Below are 17,601 nucleotides of genomic sequence, written 5' to 3'. Positions count from 1 at the left end.
CTCGAATTAAATGTAATTATATCGCAGAAGAAATAGCGAACAATTTAAGTGGGAGATAACCGATTATCGTAATTACTTTTTCTTTTTCAATTCAATAGAATTTTGTACGTGACCGTTTAATGTGGATGACTTCTATTTCACGTGATAGTTAAACACAACCATCGAACAAACTCGAGTCATGCTCCGTTTACTTTGGGTCAACAAGGAGGCCATCATATGTAGAGCTGTCTACTTCTTGTATAGCATGCATACTGTACGCTTTCATGAAACGTTAGCAACTAAACATTTAATATTTTGCAGGATATATAACAGAAGTTATAAAATACAAATTTGGATATACAAAAAGATATGAAATTAATACATAAGAAATATTACACCGTGGAAAGATAAAGGTTAAAAATAAATAACATTAATAGCTAAACTTAATAGAAGGAAAGAATAGTTAAGTCAAAGTAAAGGTAATTTGTTTTATAATTTATAATGAGAATTGCAAATTGAAATATAGTAAAAAATATTCCACTAACTAACAGGAGACTCGAAGTGATTGTATGTTATGATATTGTTAATTTAAGTTTTAATTAGACAACAGTTTTAGATAATAGCTTTTAATGGTAGGAAATTCGATTCAATGGACAAGTAATATAGTTGAAAACCTTTCATGGTAATTATGAGTTCAAAAATTAATAAGAAATATTACGCGATTGCAAGGCAAATGAACTTATATTATAAAATTTTTAAATCTCACCTTACAAATATTATACTGTGCTATATATATTTACATTATTATGCATAGAAAGCTGGCTTCAATTGCAATATCAAAAAGTAGTTTCCCTTGAATCTAATGGAATGGAGGTATGTCGTGTTTTAAGATGTAATTTATTCATTTCCAATGATTTCTTAAGTAGCTGCAGACTTTTCTTTCAAAATATACAAGAAAAGAAAAATTTATTAATCATATAACTCTTTAACTATATTTTATTTACCATTAATGTAACTTCATAACACAAATCTCTAACAGTGAGGTATTATTTCATTATTATTTGATTGATTATCAATTGGCTGCTAAAAAATATAAAAGTAGTATTTTATGTTTGATAAATAAAGAGTGTAATTAAAATTACAAAAATCTAATAGAATATATTGTCTCTGTATTTAAAAATTTGTAATTGTTTATATTTTGTAATACGATGTAATAAAAATAATTTCCAGTGAAATTGATTCATAAACATCATTAAGAAAGCAATTTCAAAAGAAAATAGATAGAAAACCGACGATAAGATGTGAACGTAAATGCATACAAAGAGGAAGTTGTCGCTCATGTTAGTCACGTGTTTGGTGAATATTCATCAATGATATATAAGAGATCTTACACGAATGTCTAGCAATCGGAAAGTGAAGACAATGGCCTCAGCTCGTGCACTGCTCTCTTCCGGAAACAGGGTTAATAGCCTCTAGATTACACACGTATGTTATATTCTTTAGACATGAGGCACAGGAAATGTATTTGGTCAGTAGAGCAAAATTACTACTCTCTTAAATAACGTAATGAAAATTCATATTGCAACACGTTTATTCATATTACCTACACTTATTTTAACAGACACGCATAACATTCTTTGTTGGGTTTCAATTGGCAAAAGAATTGCATTACTTGCTCTAAGAAAAGGAAACTTAATAAGCACATCAAATTTTCATTTTTAATTAAGAAAAATTTGCTAAAAAAAGAAATTAAATATTGAGGATGAAAGGAAACAATTTTTGTTATAATTAATACCCTTACAAATGAATGAATAATTAAAAATTGGAAATTTTCACTCGAAAAATTAAATTTTTAATTACTCACTCAGTTACAAATATGAGTTTCATGATTTATTAGAATTTTAAAATGAAAAGAAGCAATTTTTGTTGGTAATACCACCCTTTACGAGATAATTAAAGTCAATCATTAGAAATAAAAAATTTAGGTATTAATAATCTGAATTAAAAAATTAAATTTCTGTACGAGTGTTTAAATCAACATTTTTACACTGTTTCTAGACGTAGCATCGTTTCAGGTTCTCGAGTCATTCAGCACCTTATGGAGCGATACAGTTATTTAAGTGGGCGATCCCTCTAATCGTTCTCAAACTCCATAAAAGGACAATGATGAAAAATAGATGATTAAAAAATCTCTGAATAATAATTCTAAGTTGAAAATTGTGCTGAGAAAAATTTTATTAATAACAAAGTTCCCAACAATAATGTTATCGTCGCGTTTGAACAGGCTAGCGTTACTCGAGTTGTAAATGGTAAGAAAGGAGAATTTGTACGTAGGAAACAAAGAAAACTAAAGAAAGAGAGAAAGACAGGAAGAAAGTTGATGTTTCCTTTCTCGATAGCGAGAATTCAAACCGGTCGACCATCGCGTTTCCAAGTTTTTGCTTCGAAGCATTCGTCGTGATCAACGGTTCATCGACGAGCAGACTAAACGGGTCATCTCCATTTGTCTTGTCGAATCAGCTCAAACAGGAACTATTACTCGAGAGGATAATTGTTCGCGTGGAGAATCAGATTCACGACGATGATATTTTCACCGATAAATCTTCTGAAGCCATTTCCTACCTAACATGGTACATTTAAAATAAACGTAGACACCGAAAACAGCGACATTGGATTATTTTTTTGATATTTTTCAGTTGCAACCAAAACCAAATAGATTTCTATTTTATGAACAAATTTTTGAATTTTCTTTTAATTTTCAAATTTAAAATTTTAGATCAATAACTTACATTATTACATATGTCTATGTTTTATAATTTTAAATATTTTATAGAACCTCGAGTATTAATAAGAGTCTCAAGAATTGAGTCTAATACGATAAGCTTCTATAAAATTTTCTGTAATATAAAAAAAATCTGTAGAGTGATCTGATGTCAGATTAAAAGGATTATATTCGAATTCGAGCAGGATTTAACCGATTGCATATAAAGTTCCTGGTGGAAGGAGCGACAAAGTAATTACGTAATGCGAAACCTAGTAACCTTTTGTTACTCGATGCACCGTTGCACAAAGAATAGATAATATGTATGTATACCGTTTTACAGCACGGTAATAGCAAACCGACCCTGTTAAAATCATTTGTTCGATGAAGCTAGTCATGTTCAAGGAATGGCATCTTTCATTAATAATAATTTATATCCCCTTTAGAATTTACAATATTCACAAATCATTTAAAAGATTAAAATAATATTGCTAACAAAGTCTTGAATTATTAATAATTTTATTACTTCTTAATACGTGATTTTATAGGATCTTCCGTATAACTTGGACAAACTGGTATCAAGTGATGAATATTCTAAAAATAATGCACTTTTGTGCAGGGTTGCATGAGAGAATCGTAATTGCACCTGTACACTAAGGTACTTATAATTTCAAACTACATGTATGAATTCAAAAGTTATTACAGTTTGAAATTAGCTACGTTATTTTAGCTATTATTATTTTATTAGCCGGCATCATTGCATATTTATATACGATATAACAAATGGTAAAATGGATCTTCCTAGACCATTTATATGTTTATGTAATACTTGAGATTCATTCCTTTTAAACCATTCTTTCTCCCAATAACTACTCAGAAAACTGTAAAACAACCGGTACTTCTTCATTTCCATTCCCGATAACGTTACTTCAGATGCTAAAACCCTGCACAAACGTTTCTAAATTTCATATCGAACTTTCAGACAGCGTGAAATCGATGCAGAAGTTCGTCCATTCGTGAAGTCCACATTACGACACACCTGCAAAGTGTGTCAATAGGCGAGTAAATAGTCGAATGCCATGATGTTTCTGGTATGGCTAGCCTACTCGCCAAAAGGAATATAAAGGCAACAATTTTGGCCTGTCTCGACTACTACTCCTTTAAGGGGGAATAATACACTTTGGAACAACAATAACCGGGTCAGTTGTGACCCAGACCTACGAAACGTATACCCACAATGGCGCATTGACTAAAATTAGGCATTCAAATGTCTAAACGAAGGGCTTTCATATTATTTATATTGAAAATATAAAATTTTACAAATGAGAACACAAGTAAATATTAATTCTAAATCAAACGTTAAAGCAGCAAAGAATGGAAGCTTGTTTTTTCTACAAACTTTACATCAATATGACTTAGAGACACTAATTTTTAATTTTTTAAATTAAATTTTCATCCTAATGGATGAAGAATTTGAAAAAAACTTGACAAAATTATACGCGTCCTTAATTTTCGATCGTCGGTCGTAGATTCTTTTTTCTTAGCGAGAAAGGTTCGACTCATTTCTTATATTTTTTGTTTCAGCCACGTTTAATTAGGTCTAATTTGGATTTTTACGATCCTTTCGTGCGGCAACCTTTCTCGAAACACAAGAAAGAGCCTACTCTCGCCAGAATCCCCTTCCCGCTATGTTTACTTTCTACGAAAACAATCAGAGAGAATTTTGCCGCGATGCTTTCTCAATTGTCTAGCTATTCTCATAGTTCTACGGCACGTCAAAATCCTATTGAGTTAACATTTCAGCCCAGCGAACTAACTTTTTAACGTCTTTCTACGTGCAATTTCCGTGTGAAGACGATTATCGCTCGAATCGCGACAAAGTTTTATGAGAAGATTTCCTACCCTCGCTTTTGTGCAAATTAATCTACAATCTTACCAGAATCTGCTTCTTCATATTTTTTTTTCAAGTTCCTTCCGTGTATGTCTGCTATTTTGCATACAATGAAAATGGACATAGATTATCAATTTAATATTTAAACATCATAGTAATTAACCTTTTGAAACGAAACATAGCATGTGCACAGAATATTATTAATTAAAAGAAAAAAATAAATACTAATTTCATTTACGTTTTATTATTCATAATATCTATTTTAAACATCTACTGCCTATACCTCGAAGAACATCGTTATTATTATTGAATTATTATAGCATCTAAGATAATGTAATTTTAAATGTAGTAAGATTATTCACTTTTGATTTCTAAACAATTAGCATAAATTTATTTTGAAAACTTTGAAATAAATAATCTACCAAATTTTAGCAATCATTTCCTAAAGAAAGGGTTAAAGGTGTTTATAATGCAACAAATTTTAGTTGACTGAAAACGTTTGAAATACTGGTTTCAGAAACTTGATTTCCACTTTATTTCATTACATTTGATAATTGTTGAAAAATGTAATACAGCTATCTCTTCTACTTATCTACCACAAACGTCTAACGTTTCGTAAGTTTATCCCCCATAATTTTTGACTAAAATTATATTTCCTTCATCTCCTGTTTCTGCGGTTTAAAATAAGAAGAACCAAAGGACAAGGATGATGTAACTGGTGGTTGCTCATCTTGAATTTTATCGTCTGATCGTAAAAGCTTCGTTGTTGATTATTTCTCAGGATAAGTAGTAATATCAATGGCATAAAAATCACGTTTATTTATTATTTAGATTTTCATAACCCATTATGATTTTTTACGAGGACATTTTGAAAAATTTTCAAAAAAATAATAATTGGGTGGTCCAATTATTCCAACTTTCCCTTATTTATATTATTTTCTAATCTATCCTTAAACTAACCAAATTTCGTCTAAAATTCCGCATATATTATAATTTTCATCACTGTAGATTTCTGAAGAAATATCTTTCAACCATCTCTTAATGGTTACGACGAAACGTAAATCATATTTTTAAACAATATCCAAGAATATCTTCAAAGAAGAAAAATTCAGACTTTAATCCCAACATTTGTATTCCATCATCGTGCAAGATAAACGCCTATAACTCTTCGAGAGGTCACAGAACAACTGTTACAACGATGTTTGCTCGAGTACAAGGTAAAAAGACGAAGGAAAAGGGTTATGTTAAACAGCTCACATACCGATTCCAGTTCGACTATGACCAGACGGTATCCAAAATTGAAAGGAACGATTCGGTTTGTCGTACTAGTGGAAACTCACAGAAGTGAGGAGACGAGGAGACATCATCGAGAATTTATTCCTATCACGAATCCTGACGGCAGAGGTCAATCCACTTGAAGGTAGAGAGAAGTCGGGATGCTTACTCAAACTGGACTTACTGGATACCATGGAGTCAAAGTACTCCGGAGTTCTGGTTGCAAGGCGATTCATGGAAGCGAGATATTTGTTAGTTATGCTCTAGAACGAAACAAATCGAACGAATCGAGATGCCCTGAATGCGCCATGGGAAACTAGCCACCGAACAAGCTATAACAGTTCTTCGACCTTTCGAAACTGGTCAACCAAAAATATTTCATCCTATCGAGATATTCAATTCCATCGATCTTATTAGACTAAGAAATTACTAAGAAATTTCACTGCAATGGACAACAATTTCAGACTAAATTATATTTTTAGCAAAGGGGGGTATACGAGACTATTTATTATTTCTATGGTAATTATCTTTAACATAAATTTTCGGTAGGGGTATTCAAGTGATTAGACTGAATTCAATTGAACATTCACGACCGATTCCGGTCGCTGTTCATCGGTAATTCTAAGCTGATTCTCACACTACGACGGTGCTGTCTAATCACTGCAGTTTGTTTTAACCCGTTAACCCCTTATTCCTTTTACGATTACTAGATCGGTGCATTTTCTAAAAGAAGAACACACGTTCAGCTATTTCAATCGAACGACATAGAAAAGGATTAACGTATAAAATAGTATTATGTTTCTAATCTCACATTTGTTTTTCTTTTTCAAAATTTTCTTAATCATTTATATCATTTTATTTACCACTCTTTTGTTTTTCATCTAAAAACAATGAAAAAAGTGTCTTCTATTAAATACTTTGCATATTGATAAGCTTTGATTTATTCTATTTTGTGACGAAAAGCAAAGTTGAGTAATGTCAATATCTTTTTTATCGAATCTACGTCATTAGTGAAATATGTATATATTGCACGTGTACAACAAAAACCTTGATGTAAAAGAAATTCTGCAGCTTAACATTTTATATTACATGTAGACGATGACAATTTTAATAAAAGAACAGAATTTCGTGTCTTAAATAAAACTGTGTTATAGAGGAATTTATAAATATGAAAGATTTGCAACAATTGTTTTACGTGTTTAAATGAAAATCTGGATACCAGTGACACGAATAAAATACAGTCGTAAATCTAAGGACGTGAGTTTACAGCATATATCAATGAGTTAACAACTTAGCGAAGGTTTCCTAGTTCGTATGTACTCACGTAATACTACACGTGATCATTATCTGCAATCCTAGGAAAAAAAGAATAAAAGAGACATAGAAATCGGTGTCACTTTTCGCTCGAACTAAAATTAATAAATCGTTATAATCCATTATATGAAATTTTTTTGGAACAAATTTTCTATGAAACATTGAATTAGCTTAAAGTTAAGAAAATTTGTGTTTAATATTGCAAAATTATAATATTTCAAAATAATTTTATTAAGGAGGAAAAAAATACTTCAACAGATAACTCAGTGGTATTTTAATTTTCCTAATCTTTCAATATATGCAAAAATATACAATTTTTTAAATAAGTAATTGTATTAAAATGAAGTGCTTTCATTTAGCAAGATATATGAAAAAATAGCAGTGAAACAAGTGGCCGCGTTTCTCTTCCTTGAAAGTAATGCATACAAAATGACCAACAGAAAAGTTTATCAGGAAAAAGTTCGAAATTTCTGCATATTATACCGTTCCATTCAAACATTTTTGAAGAAGGCAAATAAATTCATCTCGAACACTGTAATAACGCTTTCTAATTAAATAATGAATCACAAGTTCGCTTCAAAGATAAATATACTAAACAATTATTCAAAAATAAGAATCACTGAGTACCATTTAGCGCAAGATTTCTCCGAAAACAGAATACTCTGACGTAAAACTGAATTCAAATATTTCATTCTATCCAGGCCAACCTGGATGTTCACCATCAATTATTCATGCTAAGCGGACGAAAGAGCATTTCGAACAGTTCTCCAACATAGGGACATTTAAAGGTCAATGGTCCGTGGATTCGTCCATGTAAAACAACCGAAAAACCAGTTGATTTTTAATAAAATTCATCGAAAGTGTCTCTGTACCTTCTTTGTCTTATCGCAAATCAGAACGTAAGTAACAAAGAAAAAGGATTTGCAAAAAATTAGCCATTTTTATCGTCACACGCAGAATCCTTACAAAATAACTTGGTGGAATTTGTCTGATAGATATATTCTTTATTATATTCTAATTAATTCTATCATTTTCAATATGATAAATACTTCAATAACTTTTACACCATTAAAGTAGCAAGACAAAATGTAAAAGATTATAATAATCTTTAGAAAATCCCCTACTTTATCAATAAGGGTATTTTAGAAATAATAAAAAATGGAATTAATCATTTTTGACACTGCTTGCTACTGTATATAGCAATGTGTACAACAATGTCCCTTTCTCCATTTACCATCAAATCATTTTTATTATTATCAATAATTCTTCATCTGTATCATCTTCGAAATTCCCAATTCCCTAACAATGATCTCATCGCCAAACTGAGCAGTCGAAACTTGAAAATTCATAACAATCCTGAAAAAATCTTTCTACCTTAATCTCTCAGTATATTTTAACTAAAAACACTTTTCTTATATAACAAAAATGAAAAATTGCCATTTTTATCATCGCATATAGAATCTTACGAAATTCTCTACTTCCGTATCTACCTGGTGATCTAACACAATATTACTGCTACCTTTTCAATTACTATTAAATTAATTTTATTATAAACAATTCTATACAAATGACAATTAAAATTAATCCATTTATCACCATCTTAACGGTGAACCAACGCAACAGGAGCTGATCAAGAGCAGCCGGAAGTGGCCGAAGAAAAGAGGTTGAACTTACCGCGGTAGCTATCTAATCCATTCACAATGGTATCCAAATGATCATGGCACCAACGATAGAAACAAACTTGAAATCAGCCATGCACTGTCGGGTCAAATGGAGCCGGCCGATTCGCACGGAACAACTTCACTGTCAGTTTAGCACACCGGTCTAACCGAGGGGTCGTCGCGTGTCGTCGCACATTTTGCACGGTACCAGGGGCCGAATTTCAACGAGCGACCTTCGTTCGATCGGTTGGAAAGGCTATCGAACGATCGTGGCACAAAATCGAACGGATCGAGATCGGATCAAGAGGAGAACCGAACCGAGCATGCCGAACGTCGCCGACCAAGTGAGAGGCTAGCGGCACTACCGACCAACCAACGTGACGTCAGAATGCCTCCTCTCTTTTTTGCCATTCCATAGCGAGCGCCGCGAGAAAGGTGCCTATACAACTTCGTATCCCCTTCTCTTCTGTCCTTGTTTTGCGAGGAGCACCCGACGAGACCTTAAGGATACCACAGAGAATATTTTCCATCGAAATTCTTTGGACGAATTACCTTTACCGAGTCGTCCGCGAAATGGCACCTCACGGATGGAGAAGCAACGTTCCTCTGACAAGAGGATAACCACTTTTGGATGAATCTATAGGTCCAAATCCTATTTTACGAAGAGATCTTAAGGACATTAGCGACGCCACTGAAATTCTTTGAATTAATTTCCTTTATGGGATCGTCTGTGAAATGGCACCCTACCTATGAACAAGTCAGAGATTTTCAATGAATTTAGCACCCAAAGAAAGTTTATAAATAATACCATTATCAGCACAATTTCTTGGACGAATTATCTTTAGAGAGTCATCCACGAAATGGTACTTCACCGATGGAGAACCAATTATCTTCTAATAAGTACGGTGGCTTTTGAATGAATCTAGGTTAAAATCTTATTCTCTTAAGTATGAAAAATGAAAAATTGATACACTTGAATGGACCATATAGGTAAGCATTGGACGAGGTGTTTCGAAAGGTACCATGAAGTGTTACGGTACAAGGATAAGGAAATCGAGGGAACTGTATGTCCTTCGTTCTTTGTGTACTGTTAATGAAGATTATTAAAAAGATTAGAATTTATTAGAAAAACAATGCTTAATGCGTCTATTACCACAGTAATATTATAGATAGAATGTAACACTTTTACACTGGCTGTGGTCATACATGTTGTTTTATCAAACCACTCAATAAATTACAGAATAATTAATATTTTTTTAAAGAAATATATCTAAAAATAATTTATCTGTATCTGAAAAGAAGAGAAAGAAAAAAAATGGCATTTTATAGCATTGTATTTTACAGTTTTCTATGAATTTCAAACAGTTGTTATGTTTCTTGTAAATATAAACAGGATATAAAATTATAAAAATTATAGATCCTTCAGGAATGCGCGATCCATATAGCGTTAGTGAGAAGTATCGATGATATTTATTACTTCCTGTTAAAACTTTGACTAACTCTCGATGCAAATTTCAAAGAAAATTATGGTGTTGTAAGATTGCCAGGGAGTTTATTTGATAAAATAATTATAGAAATAGATTTTAAAGGAACTGACGAAGTTTAGGTGTTTCGAACTGGTTGATGAAGTGAAGTCAAGCGTTACCGGATTAAATTGCTTGAGTAACCTACATTTTTTCCTTTTACGAAGTGTCTCGATTAAAATGTTGACGAACTGGAATACCGTTCCCGAGGCAGTGCATTAATTCTTTCAATTTATTAATAAAATCAAATCATTTTTTTATCCGTCGCGTTTCTTGCAATTGAAACGAACGATTGTTCAATAAAAAAGGTAACAAAAAATAATTGCAATTCGCTTCTCATGCTTGATAAACATAAACTTGTGTTTCAATCAAAAATAAAATTTACATTAAATGTTTCAAATATTTTGTGAAACTGATATAGCGATAATGCAACCTCAGCGTTAGCCTTTGTGTGGAAGAAACATGAATAATGTCAATACTGGTAGAAATTGACTTTCACTGAACAATGCTAGTTTTTAGGCAACAATCAAGAGCAATGTTACGCTTGGTTCACCAAGCTATTCAATAACCAGCGGGTAAAAAAAATGAGAAAAGGAGGATATAACATGTGCTTGAGAGTCTGGATCAATTGAAACCCAAACCTACAAGAGGATATTAACAAGAATATTAACATAAAAAAAGTTTTATATACTGGAAGAATAACTTTTAGAGGAACAGTGTAAAATTTAGAAAACTAAAATAATATGCAATAATAAATTAAATTGTAACTGGGTTCAAGGGTTATCATATTTTGAAAATTACTCATAAACCAAAAATAGAACACACCCCAAAAGCAAAGAAATATATCAAAATCATAGTAATTCTTCAAAATAAAAAATTTGAATTAAATTCCATGAAAGATCATATTTTCTATCATTAACCAAGCACGTTGGCTAATTAAAAAAACACGTCTGGTACGATTTATTCGCGAGCTCCATCGGGCAGATGTAAAAGGGAGAGAGTTCACGCTTCTACAAACTCTTATTTAGGTCAAATTCCATCACATTCGAATCTCTCGCAACTCGATCGTTCCATTTTTCCGCCACATTCTCTCCTCGTTTCTCTGTTCAGGGTGAACCTATACAGCATCCTTGGAATATATTAATAATAAACGAATTCTGTCACAGATAACAAGGGATAACAGCGTTAAAACGCAACGCTTTGCCTCGAATCCGAACGTGATCTTAATTTTTTATTTTTTTATTTTCTTTTCATCGAAAAGTTCGATCATGTCACCCGTTACATGAAACCGTACGCGTTCCTCGGCCACGTTACAAAGCGAAGAACCAAGCACTTTCACGTGGAGGCCGCAGTTAGTAAATATCATGGCCATATTTTCTATCCACTCGTCTTTATCCAACTCATTCTTCGTTGAACAACCGATGCTTGTCTCTTTTCCGCTTTGCCAATATAATCGAGTGTGGGTCATTCCCGTCGCCTTATTTATTCGTCCTGCCACGACTGAGGAGCACCACCGTGAACCACGGCACTCGATTTTTCCATAACAATCCTTTCTTTCAACTTTTTTTACCGCGTTCCATTGCCACAATTATTGTACCGGATTACGCAAACGATCAAGGTTTAATTCGCGTATCATGGATTTCGAAAACTTCTGCTCTTTTGGGGAAAATATTTATTTCAGTTGGGAAACTTGTGAAATACGGCCTCGCTTTTGTTAAAGGAAATATAAGTTTGGAGAAGTATTCAAATGGTAATGCGACTGAAATTTAAATGTACAGAGAATTAAAAAGGTGTTGGCACATTTAGTTATACTGTAATAATTAAAGAGGGTCAATATAGTGATAAATCCACTAATAATACTTCTAATTACTCAGAATAAAATTGTCTGATAAATCTATAGGGTGCAAACTATTTGTGTTAAAAAATGTTGTCCTATCAGTTTAATAGAATTTTAATATGAAGTTAGAAACACCATTGTTCTGATATTAATATAAATACAATATCAAAATAGTGAAATAAAATTAATTTCTTTGTAAAATTTTCAATATTTCATAAAAGCATTGTTTAATGCTACTGACAGAAATATCTGAAATTTTATTTAGGGAACGAAATTTTCTGATCAACCTACGAGACCTATGATCATCTGTTTTAAAAATCATTTCTGATTACTGGAATTGAAGTTCACCTTGAAGTTATTAAAGAAACCAGGAAAAAATGTCGTTATCTATCGATGAATAATAACAATGCTATTGTTCAAAATTTTTGTAATAATTTTTTTAATTCTAATACTATACTTATTCAATTAGTAAGTATGTATTTAATTAAAATATTAAGATCTTTAATATAATTAAATAAATCACATCCCAGTTCTAGTAGCGATTTTGAAAATTCTACTTTGAGAAGGTTTGCCAATCGCCTTGCACCATACTGTCGTGTGAATAGAATGAAACGATTAAATTGTAGTGAATGGTCGAATTTCACCGAGAAAATTCACCAAGAATCCGAAGTTTCCTGACATTCCACGAAAAACGACTTGTCCGATCGCCAGGACGGAACTACTATCGCGAAGCGTGGAAGCGAGCTCGGTTTATGATAGCGACTTCTTTTTTCTTCAGCTTTATAACATGGCATCCGAGTCTCGGTCAGTGGACTTGAGTCATTGGAAAGAGGAGAAGGAAGCCTGCCAAGGAGAACGAGAAAATTCTCTCTGGTGCATCCTCGGTTCCTATTTTCTATTTCCAATCTATTGGAAACTGTAATGATATGCTCTGCGGAAAGAGCGATGGGATCCATTTACCATGCAGATATCCTTTTCTTTTTATCCAACTATCCAGATAAGTTTTTTCGTGATGTACAGACTATCTGTGCTAATATTTGTAACGGTTCCATTATTTTTTATAGAAAAAAGAGGGAAAATACATATTAGTGTTCAAAGTTATAAGACATTTATACATTTTTATGATCTTTAAATTGTAAAACTGTATTCCTGACTGAGTATATTTATGACTGAGTACGCTACATTAATCCTTGTCACTCCCAACTTTAATAGGGATTCATCCTCGTACTTGAAATATGAAATAATTTGTTTGTCAGATTAATATAAAATTATTATGTGCCAGTTATTGGTATACACAGTTTCAATTACCATCCCAAGTATGCTAATAATTGATGCTATGAATTCCAAACCAGCACAGATCCTCCAGCTAATACTTCCAAGAGGAGAGATTTTTTATTAATTTATTTTTGATTAGGTTCAAGTTAGGTTTCTTAAATTTTAATTTCTTCTCTTTAATTCTTAAAAGTATATCTGTATTGTTTTGGAATTTATGGCTTCAATTAATCTTTCTTAATTATTTCATAAAGATGATATTTAAGTCTTTATGAAATAAATTTTTGTTAAGCTCAAATATTTATGTAAATTCATTTTTTTTAATCAAACTTATTTTTTTGCAGACTATTTTAATATGTAGTGATTTTCAAGAGAAATTCAGTAATCAATACATATTTTATTAACCAGTATTAGAGATATTGTTCTTACAAGCTGACTGACTTACACCGGAAGAAAACCCTCAGTACAGGAAGTACCGATGGTGGTCTTGCACGTACCGGAAATACCACCTGTTGGACATTACCGCTTGAAATAGATATGAAGAAGGCTTAAGAAAATTGCATATGAAAATAACAATCGGATATGAAATCATTTTTTATTTTAAATAATTAATTCGAATAAAATATATACAGTATTTTACATCCATTTTAGTTATAGAATTACCAAAATTATTTTCTTTTTCGATAATTTTACTCTTGTCATTGAAACAAGAAAAAGTGTTTAAAACAGGAAAAGTGTTTGCAGTGAAAACTATTCATTTCGATGCAAGTTCAAACGATTCTTCTCACGATTTTTTCTCAGCATTTTCTTCGCTCTCTACTGTTGGGAATGTGGAGATAATTAATACGTAAGATGATATATACATTTCAAGACCATGTATTAATTATTGAGACACTGAACTTTCATAGAGTTGACTGCTACGGAAAGAAATGTGTATCCGATGCTATGTTTGATAAAGTTAAGAAAATTTAGAATAAAATTTTAAGAAATCTGATCGTCCAATGTATAATTTTTACAAAATGACTACTATGAAATCAAATGTGTGTATAACATTGTAAATTTGGAATAAATTTTTAAGCAAACCAAAATGTCTGTATCTAGATGTTTAAAGTAAAATTTTATATTACTGAACAAATTTTAAGAGTTGAATCACCGATGTTTTTCGTGCTTGTAGCATCTCCAAATGTGGCAAAGTTCAAGGAACAGTAGTCCATTGTGGGCGTATTTATATTGAATTTTAATTCACTGTCGAAATACCGTCTACCTCTCCAAAGAATTACTACAGTTTCGATAGCACCTCCTCGATTAATTACTATATTCTCAATTAGTGACGTTCAACTGGTGGTGTCGTATTTCGTAAATTTTAATGAAATATTTTTCATTTATTGCTAATTGCTAAATTTCTTTCTTGTAAATAAATGACAAGAGTCAAAAATGATGAGTCACGAAAATTGAACTAGTTTTAAAGTGTGTCACTAAAACACAGCAATAAAGTAAACGAAATAAAATTTCATGAACTAAATATAAACATGTACAGGTATATGAATAAATTTACAAAATTTCATAAAGATACGTTCAGCTTTATACCAAATAAAAATTCCCAAAATATATCATTAAAATGGACCAGAGAAGAATCAGAATAACGTCTCAAACAGCAGGTTGCTCGTCCATTATTGCGGTCAATCCGTGCTTCCCTGCTGCTCGCAACATTTTTATGTGCAACATGGAATCTGTGCATGCGTGAAGAATAGATGAACGGTATCTAAGTATAATTCTCAAAGCGTACTTTGCGTTATGAATACCCGACTGTAACAAACGCGACATCATTGAAAACTACAGACCTTGTTCAATTTCTGTAACGGATACTCTTTGTAACGGGTTAAATTTTCTATTCTCACAAAACCCATGTAAAGAATTCCAAAAGTTAAACTATAAAATCTCCGCTGTGTCTGTTGTTAGAAAAATAATTCATAAAATATGTGAAGCAAGCTTTGAAAAATGGAAGTTTCAAACCTTTGCAATTAAAATAAAGAAGGGAATAAAAGTTACATGTAAAGCGTTATTATTATACAATTTTTATAAAATGTACATTTTATTTAAAAAATCTATTAAGGTAGCTATGATGCTAAAGTTCCAAAAATTTCTTGTTGCAAAAAGAAAAGGTATGTAAAATGTGGATTTTGAATTATTGTTACATGAGTGTAATAAAAAACTATGTAAAAAACAAGGATACTTTTTCTTACGGTTCCAAGAGCGAACGAAACCACAACATCGACAAATAAATTCACTCGAACGGGCATCTTATTTGAATTTCAAGAAGCGTTCGTTGGCACCATTTTACGAATTTCAGCCTGGACGTTGGGTCAACTGATGTTTTAAACGAATTCAGGAAGCCAGGGCTTAACACCTGTCGATTTTACATTCGAACGGCACGGTTTCGAGCGTATATAACGCGTCTCGAGAGAAAAATTGCTTGAGAATAATTAGAAAAGTCGTCGACTGACACGACCGTAGTCCATGATCTTGAGCGGCATTCTTTAGTCGTGGGAGTTGTTCGCATAATTAACGCTAAGAAAGAATGCAACGGTGAAAGAGAATGCTTAGGAAAAAGAGAAGAGGAAGACAAAGAGTAAAAGAGGGAAAGATTCAAAGAAAAAGAGAGGAGGAAGTAGCTTGAAGAAAGAGAAGAATAGAAAAAAAAGGAAGGAATAACTAAACGAAGACGGAACCACCGGCGACATAATTAATGATTTCTCCGCTAATAATTAGCGTTTTCACTGATCTTGACTTGCTTGAAGATATACCGGTGTAACACACTCCTGTTTTACTCTCACTTCGTATAGCGGTAAATTTACTAACAAATTTTTCCTTATATTTTACTAATTTTATTTAACATTGATTTGTAATATTTTCTTTTGTAAATTATACAAATAGAGGATTAAAAATGGCAATTAACACGTTGAATTGTACAATGGTCAGTAGGAATCATTACAAATTTAATAGAACTAGAGAATTAAAAGACAAAAAATGTAAAAAATTTTAAATACCATCAGTATTATGTTAACTTATTAAGGCAATAAGTGGAATATTTAAAATATTAAAATATTAGTAAAAAAAGAAATAGTTAACTTGCTATTTATTTAAATTTGTTCCCTGTCCGAATATTTATGAAAAATAGTATATAAGATGATGAGTGTTGCAAAAACAAGGAACGAATAGAACAGTTTGTGAAGTTTCAATGAATAAACTATGAATGAAATTCTCTGTACTTTCGAGTATGAACCTGTGTGTTGTGTATACATTATTATCAAGAAGATCTTGGCCTCGTGCAAGATTAATTATAATGAAAATGTGTCGCGTAGCACTTTCCCTCGTTGAAGAAAGAAACGAGGGAATATGTATAAACCAGAGCAACGCACTCAACTATTTATTAACCACGATAACATTGTGTCGAAGCACATTGAAAGTTGAAGGTGAAAAAATGAGCTATAGATAGATATTATTCGAACAAAAAATCATTTATTATTCATGAATAATTGTAAGAACAAAAATAAAAGAAGAAATTTTTACGTTTAAAGATAATAATTGATTAAACCTTCCTTAATTTTCTTGGAACGAATCGTTACGTAAAGTATTGTATCGATCAAAGGAAAAGAAAAAATACTTCACGCGTGTAAAAGAGTTATCCGCAGCTGATCCACATTACAGAGTAAAGGTGGGTGCAACATCTAACGGAATGCCGTGGATACCACCCACGACCGAGATCACTAACATTTCACATACAGCCGTTATCCAAGGGTAATTTTCGCAACGTGGGAATCCACGACCTTTCGTTTCTATATTCGCAATTGATCGCGACTGAATGGCGGGAAAAGATACCTCTTAAAGATGCATCTTTATTAATGATAATAAAAATTAAGATCTGTTACATAAATCAAGACATGTCCAATCAAATTGAAAATTAATTGAATAACTGATTGTATGACAATTTTCCTATGATTATAGTAATTGAAGAACCATTCATAGAAGGGATCTAATTAAATTAACCGCAGTTATTTCTTCATCTTTTTGCAGATCTGAAAGATTTA

General features: G+C 32.0%; 1 protein-coding gene across 4 annotated transcripts in view; it reads right to left on the bottom strand.

The window, feature by feature from the left end:
* The window catches only part of LOC114880883, a 47,499-nt gene that overhangs the window by 27,508 nt on the left and 2,390 nt on the right, over window positions 1-17,601 (bottom strand). For 3 of the 4 annotated variants that reach the window (XM_029197352.2, XM_046285377.1, XM_029197354.2), the window contains exon 1: window positions 8,895-9,212. The exons of the other annotated variant lie outside the window; for it this stretch is intronic. The gene's annotated coding sequence lies outside the window, so the exon portion shown is untranslated. Of the gene's footprint in view, window positions 1-8,894; window positions 9,213-17,601 lie in introns of those variants that run through there. 4 annotated transcript variants of the gene reach the window in all.

Source organism: Osmia bicornis, chromosome 4, assembly GCF_907164935.1.
Source record: "Osmia bicornis bicornis chromosome 4, iOsmBic2.1, whole genome shotgun sequence".
Classification (NCBI taxonomy): Eukaryota; Metazoa; Arthropoda; class Insecta; order Hymenoptera; family Megachilidae; genus Osmia; species Osmia bicornis.
The sequence above is the reverse complement of the archived record's forward strand: the minus strand, read 5'-3'. Positions and strand labels throughout refer to the sequence as shown.